The sequence below is a fragment of the Siphateles boraxobius genome, unplaced genomic scaffold (assembly GCF_051911475.1).
Source record: "Siphateles boraxobius isolate OS27281-9 unplaced genomic scaffold, OSU_SipBor_1 56, whole genome shotgun sequence".
NCBI classification, from domain to species: Eukaryota; Metazoa; Chordata; class Actinopteri; order Cypriniformes; family Leuciscidae; genus Siphateles; species Siphateles boraxobius.
Genome location: NW_027509182.1, coordinates 507,501 through 515,000, shown reverse-complemented (window position 1 = coordinate 515,000; position 7,500 = coordinate 507,501). Strand labels below are relative to the sequence as shown.

The window sequence follows — 7,500 nt, the reverse complement described above, 5'->3', positions numbered from 1 at the left end:
GTCATGTACAAATTTGTCATGCTCCTGGATTATTTTACTATACTACATAACTATAGCCTTTTATTTACTGATGATTTTATCAAAGCCACGAATTAACTCAATTCATGGTTCCAATAATAAAATAAATGAACAATTGACAGATGAACTGACAGATATTTTATGTAAACAGGCAAAATCTCTTCATCTGATGGTGGCCATGTGTTTTCGCCTATCATAACTGGTTTAACTCATGGCTCCCCCTTTGAGATCAACATGACTTCTGCCAAATCAAATGTACCGGCAAATTGTAAGTGTGATGCATGAGAAACTATTAAAACAGTTTTTTGTATAAAATTATTGTATAGATGTATAAACAATGTATAAAATTAATCTTAATTAAGCAGTCGGAGTTAACTATTTGGGACCAATTTTAAGGAAAGTTACATTCTGATCTAACAGCTTCATGTACAAATTTGAAATATTGAATCAGGTTTTGTAGAATAAGCCATGATGAATTTATCTTATCTGGTGTCATGCTCCTGGATTATTCAGAAATGTAACTATAGCCTTTTATTTTACGACACTTATTTATTTTACTACAGATTTTATCAAAGCCAAATACTGTCCAAAAGGGGCGACTGGGAAAGAAGAGAAACGGGTCAATACAAGGTTAGATTCAATCTTTATATTCTTTCCCCATTTTGCCTTCATTTTCCTTTTCCTGTTTTAATTTTTAAATTTTTATATTCTCAGATCATCAAGGGTTTCTGAAAGCAAACACCAGTCAGTCGGTTGAAAAAATGAAGAACATTGATCCAATTATTGACGATCTTGACTTGCACAATCGATCAGTTGCAAATGTGCGAGCGAATCCAACACGCCGGATGAAGATGAGGGAACTGCTGGACTGTGTGAATTGTGAAAGCATTGCCAAGGACCTGGTCTATGCTTTGTGCAAGCCCATCATCAAAATGTTTTAACATATCGTAAATTTCAATTGTTTGATAAATTATCTAACGATTATACCTAACTATCAACAGTTATATGTGAAACGAGCTCAGTCGCATTAGAGATGGATTTTGAACATTGTTATTGAACCGCATGTTTAACAGCTCTAGGGTTCTTAAATTGTTTACCGCGGTTTAATTTTGAACAACACTATCGTAACACTTATCGTATCGCCGGGTGTGATTGTAATGTTTTGTATGGTGTTTTTCTTTACACTTTCCCCCTGGATATCTGGTTCCTACAGTTCGGTAATGTTAGTCAACTCTATGTCTTCTCTTTGTTCATATACGACAGTATTCGCACAAATTGGCATGATTTAATAAAATGACGGTTTAAACCATCATCTTAGCTTGAGACATTTACATTATATTATACCATCCTAGTTTTAAATAGCGCTTAAATGTATATTTTACCCCTTTATGCGGCTACAGAATACCGCACAAGGATCTCTGAAATATTTTTTGTGTAAAACATCTATGTAGATCTATCTATGTTTTTACAAATACACCAAAACAAAGAATGAAGACATCTTTCTATAAGTGTCCCTCAAAACACAGTGCATCCGTGTACGATGATTTATCAGAAAATTACTTTTGTCGCTTTTTCTGAATGATCTCGCCAAGTGCAGGTGTTTGATAACTATTGAACAACCCTGAATTCGGTTACTCAATAAAAAAACTCAATAATGCGCTAAAGGTCTATAACTGAACTTTAACATCTTAATAGTTGGTAAAAGTTCACTTAAAGTCTGCGCAAAATAAAATACATCCTAGCTACTTTCTAAACAGAGCTTATCGCGATCCATTCACCCATCCATATGTTTTGAACTTTTAATGTTTAATCAACATTTTGTTGGAAAACATATGCTGGATTTACTCAACTTTTTATGTCAACAGGTTCTGCATAGCGGGGTAATGTTGCATTTAATTAACATTGTTTATTTCAGTAAACTTAAGTTTATTACATAAGATTAATTCAATGCCATTTAGTTGAATCAGGTTAACATTCTTAATTTAGTCCAAAACTATTAGATTCAAATAATCCAATTGTTTCGTTTCTTTAGGGATTGTGTTCAACAACCTTTACAAATATATCTAATAAGATAACCTTTTACAAAATCTTTACTCGGTCGCCTCCAATGCATCCCCAAAGTAGTTGTTTTTATAATGATTAAAACCGCTTTAATTAATATTATCATGGTCTACACTTTATGGTAAAACACTAACATATCAGAAACTCTTTTAAATATAAACATTAAAAAAAATTATCTTGCTGTTAAAACACATAAATAACGTTTTATTTCAAATTGTACTGTTCCTAGTTTTCTATATTGCTATTTTAATTAAACTCATTTGTGTAATCTCGACTCAAATGGATAAAGTAAAATGTTTGAAAAGTATTGTGTTGATTTAACTCCATTTACTTAAGTAAATTTTTTTTTGGTTTACTTAACTGAAAAAGGTTCTTTCAACATGACTTTGAATGAGAAAGCTAACACAACGGCGTTCAAAGAAAATTATTTTTAAATAAACTGAACATTATCATAAAACAATTTTCGGCTGAATTGTCTCGGACGACATGCAGGTCATGGTTATTTACGGCGTCCTGATGACGACCCCCACTGTACACACCATGGGTGCGAGGGCGGACCCCAATCGCATGGGTTAATAAACTCTACACAGAGTTGCGACGTTTTCGACGAAACCCCGTTTCAACGCTACGGACGGATGCTTCAACGACGTCGGATTCGAAATCGTAAAAAAACGCGACTGCGGGGGTACTACAACATCTCATTGATCAAAAGTGGAAGGAATTGATCAGATGTTCCTGTTTGTCTGAGCATTTGGCATTTGTCAAAAACATAAGCTTCCGAGCGTTAAAGCACAAGGCCTGGACGATTGTGCTGCAAGGACTCGCTCAAGAGATTCCGGGGACTTTCACCATCAAACAGTTTCCTATTTGAAAATCTAGATACCTCTGAAATGGCGACGCAAAAGCTGACGGAGAACGACTGCCCGTCGAGTTCCGGCGATGCGGGACACAAGTATCATCCGGTGTGTGAGTGCTCCACTGGGAAAGAGTGTCGTTTAAGAGATACGCTAGACTCTATGTTTAAAGATAATTTTAGAGACCAGATGGTTTACTTGATGGACAGGATCATCGATGCTGCGTGCGTTAGGAAAACCGATTGTGAGCGGGACACCAAACGTGTCACAAATCTAAAAAAAGAAATGGATGTCATAAGAGGGTTGGTGGGGACATGGACCGATGTGACGCCCATGTTTTTTAACACCATAGAGCCGACAGGCGTAATCCTCAGAAAAGTTCTGGATGTGATGTGTGCATCTAGTCACGAATTCGCAGTCGATGAACTACTCGTTATGTGTACGTTTGTAACAGATCTCTGTGCGTCACTGGCATCAAAAAATGCCAAAACAGATCTTGGCGAAATAATTCAAGGCCTCGTCAACTATACCCTAGACCAAGACATGGTAGCGTGCCGAGACTTTCTATTCTGGTTGGATCACAAATAAATGGAGTTATTGTCTACTTTATGTATATTTAATGTCGGTCTATCGTCATTTTGTAAAGAAAAATACTGTTGAAATAAAAGATTGTACCGCTTAACTCATCATTCTTTGCGACCGTGTCGGAGTTTCACAATTTTATAATAAAATGGTATTATAAGTCTTGATTCTTGCGCATTAATAATTTAATGAATAAATACTAGATGAGAATATTTAAGAGATCCTGTGGATTTCCCCATCCCATCATGCTGTATAGGGGTGTACATTTGAAATAAAACGTTATTTATGTGTTTTAACAGCAAGATCAATTTTTTTTAATGTTTATATTTAAAAGAGTTTCTGATATGTTAGTGTTTTACCATAAAGTGTAGACCATGATAATATTAATTAAAGCGGTTTTAATCATTATAAAAACAACTACTTTGGGGATGCATTGGAGGCGACCGAGTAAAGATTTTGTAAAAGGTTATCTTATTAGATATATTTGTAAAGGTTGTTGAACACAATCCCTAAAGAAACGAAACAATTGGATTATTTTAACTTAATAGTTTTGGACTAAATTAAGAATGTTAACCTGATTCAACTAAATGGCATTGAATTAATCTTATGTAATAAACTTAAGTTTACTGAAATAAACAATGTTAATTAAATGCAACATTACCCCGCTATGCAGAACCTGTTGACATAAAAAGTTGAGTAAATCCAGCATATGTTTTCCAACAAAATGTTGATTAAACATTAAAAGTTCAAAACATATGGATGGGTGAATGGATCGCGATAAGCTCTGTTTAGAAAGTAGCTAGGATGTATTTTATTTTGCGCAGACTTTAAGTGAACTTTTACCAACTATTAAGATGTTAAAGTTCAGTTATAGACCTTTAGCGCATTATTGAGTTTTTTTATTGAGTAACCGAATTCAGGGTTGTTCAATAGTTATCAAACACCCGCACTTGGCGAGATCATTCAGAAAAAGCGACAAAAGTAATTTTCTGATAAATCATCGTACACGGATGCACTGTGTTTTGAGGGACACTTATAGAAAGATGTCTTCATTCTTTGTTTTGGTGTATTTGTAAAAACATAGATAGATCTACATAGATGTTTTACACAAAAAATATTTCAGAGATCCTTGTGCGGTATTCTGTAGCCGCATAAAGGGGTAAAATATACATTTAAGCGCTATTTAAAACTAGGATGGTATAATATAATGTAAATGTCTCAAGCTAAGATGATGGTTTAAACCGTCATTTTATTAAATCATGCCAATTTGTGCGAATACTGTCGTATATGAACAAAGAGAAGACATAGAGTTGACTAACATTACCGAACTGTAGGAACCAGATATCCAGGGGGAAAGTGTAAAGAAAAACACCATACAAAACATTACAATCACACCCGGCGATACGATAAGTGTTACGATAGTGTTGTTCAAAATTAAACCGCGGTAAACAATTTAAGAACCCTAGAGCTGTTAAACATGCGGTTCAATAACAATGTTCAAAATCCATCTCTAATGCGACTGAGCTCGTTTCACATATAACTGTTGATAGTTAGGTATAATCGTTAGATAATTTATCAAACAATTGAAATTTACGATATGTTAAAACATTTTGATGATGGGCTTGCACAAAGCATAGACCAGGTCCTTGGCAATGCTTTCACAATTCACACAGTCCAGCAGTTCCCTCATCTTCATCCGGCGTGTTGGATTCGCTCGCACATTTGCAACTGATCGATTGTGCAAGTCAAGATCGTCAATAATTGGATCAATGTTCTTCATTTTTTCAACCGACTGACTGGTGTTTGCTTTCAGAAACCCTTGATGATCTGAGAATATAAAAATTTAAAAATTAAAACAGGAAAAGGAAAATGAAGGCAAAATGGGGAAAGAATATAAAGATTGAATCTAACCTTGTATTGACCCGTTTCTCTTCTTTCCCAGTCGCCCCTTTTGGACAGTATTTGGCTTTGATAAAATCTGTAGTAAAATAAATAAGTGTCGTAAAATAAAAGGCTATAGTTACATTTCTGAATAATCCAGGAGCATGACACCAGATAAGATAAATTCATCATGGCTTATTCTACAAAACCTGATTCAATATTTCAAATTTGTACATGAAGCTGTTAGATCAGAATGTAACTTTCCTTAAAATTGGTCCCAAATAGTTAACTCCGACTGCTTAATTAAGATTAATTTTATACATTGTTTATACATCTATACAATAATTTTATACAAAAAACTGTTTTAATAGTTTCTCATGCATCACACTTACAATTTGCCGGTACATTTGATTTGGCAGAAGTCATGTTGATCTCAAAGGGGGAGCCATGAGTTAAACCAGTTATGATAGGCGAAAACACATGGCCACCATCAGATGAAGAGATTTTGCCTGTTTACATAAAATATCTGTCAGTTCATCTGTCAATTGTTCATTTATTTTATTATTGCAACCATGAATTGAGTTAATTCGTGGCTTTGATAAAATCATCAGTAAATAAAAGGCTATAGTTATGTAGTATAGTAAAATAATCCAGGAGCATGACAAATTTGTACATGACGCTGTTAGATCAGAATGTAACTTTCCTTAAAAATGGTCCCAAATAGTTAACTCGGACTGCTTAATTAAGTTTAATTTAATACATCACATAGGCAAAACTGATTTATTGCACTTACAATTTGCCGGTACATTTGATTCGGCAGAAGTCATGTTGATGTCAATGGAGGAGCCATGAGTTAAACCAGTTATGATAGGCGAAAACACATGGCCACCATCAGATGAAGAGATTTTGCCTGTTTACATAAAATATCTGTCAGTTCATCTGTTCATTATACAGCCAATAGAGTACCTGCCCCCTTTTTCACAGTCGCTGGTTACCGGAAGTGTTTTTACTTCCAGAAAACGCCTGTTGCACTCTATAATGTTTCTCATTAAAAATAAATATAAACCACACTAACATGTTACTTGGATGTCCGGTCGTCCTGCAGTGTTTGCTGTCTCTAGAGAGAGAGAGAAAAGGAAAGTTATTTTAAATGGAAAAAAATCATGCAATCATCCTATAGGCAGTAACGCAGTTCATTACAGTACAATGATGAAGTTTACAGTTCTTTTCCATTCAGGGGCGCATAATATCATAAATATTGAACCATCTGAAATAAGACGCTGGACAGTGCCCAGCGTCAGAATGTATAACTAAATTATGAGAATGTGTATTGTGAAAAACGCTAGGCTATATAAATAGCTTTGACTTAACTTTTATATATTTTGGTTATCACATTGTGCCATTCATATTTATAGCTTACATTTTAAACAATGTTATCATGCAAAGTGCTAAAAGTTAAAATCAAAGACAAAGTAAAGGAAGAATTAAAAAGTAGCCTACCGAAATTTAAAAAGTAAGTAACTGAAAAGGAATAAAATACAGATTAAATAATTAAATAGGCCTATTCAGATATAACCATGTCTGACAAATATAATCTAAATAATATTTAAAACATTTATTTTAAAGTCCTTTATGGAAACCCCCCAGCGGCCAACTACAGTAAAATGTGATTGGATGGGGGGGAAATATATATATATATATATATATATATATATATATATATATATATTTTTTTTTTTTTTTCTTTTTTTTTTTCTGAAACGTATATGCCGTCAAAAACATTTGATATAGAACATATAACAATGTGTAAGAGCAACAAAGCATGCTATAACAGCAATAGCATGTTTAAAACACTAATGAATTATACCGTCTTTTCCTTATGTGTAAACAATCTTTTTAAATAAGACACTGTAGCATAAATGAATTATAAAGACAATACTCACTTTTAGACATGTCTTTTGATGAGGTGGTAAGAGGAGTGAGGGTGCAAAAGTTTTTGGTCCAGAAATGATTTGTCTGGGCTGTTTATAAAGAAGAGGCTGGGCAAAATACTCTTGGAAAACGTCAGAGCTGTGTGTCCACAATGTTCTTTCAGTAGGGAATG

At 34.1% G+C, this 7,500-nt stretch overlaps 2 long non-coding RNA genes across 2 annotated transcripts in view; one reads left to right on the top strand and one right to left on the bottom strand.

Annotated features, from left to right (window-relative positions):
* LOC143714825 (uncharacterized) overlaps positions 1 to 783 on the top strand; it is a 984-nt gene extending 201 nt beyond the window's left edge. The window contains exons 2-4 of the long non-coding RNA XR_013195615.1: positions 170 to 286; positions 582 to 648; positions 733 to 783. This is a non-coding gene — a long non-coding RNA (uncharacterized LOC143714825). The remainder of the gene's footprint in view (positions 1 to 169; positions 287 to 581; positions 649 to 732) is intronic.
* Positions 784 to 5,291: 4,508 nt separating this feature from the next.
* Positions 5,292 to 6,285, bottom strand: LOC143714824 (uncharacterized). The gene is made up of 4 exons (XR_013195614.1): positions 6,190 to 6,285; positions 5,789 to 5,905; positions 5,427 to 5,493; positions 5,292 to 5,342 (listed from the first exon to the last, which is right to left on the bottom strand). It is a non-coding gene; the product is annotated as an uncharacterized LOC143714824 (long non-coding RNA).
* Positions 6,286 to 7,500: the final 1,215 nt, after the last annotated feature.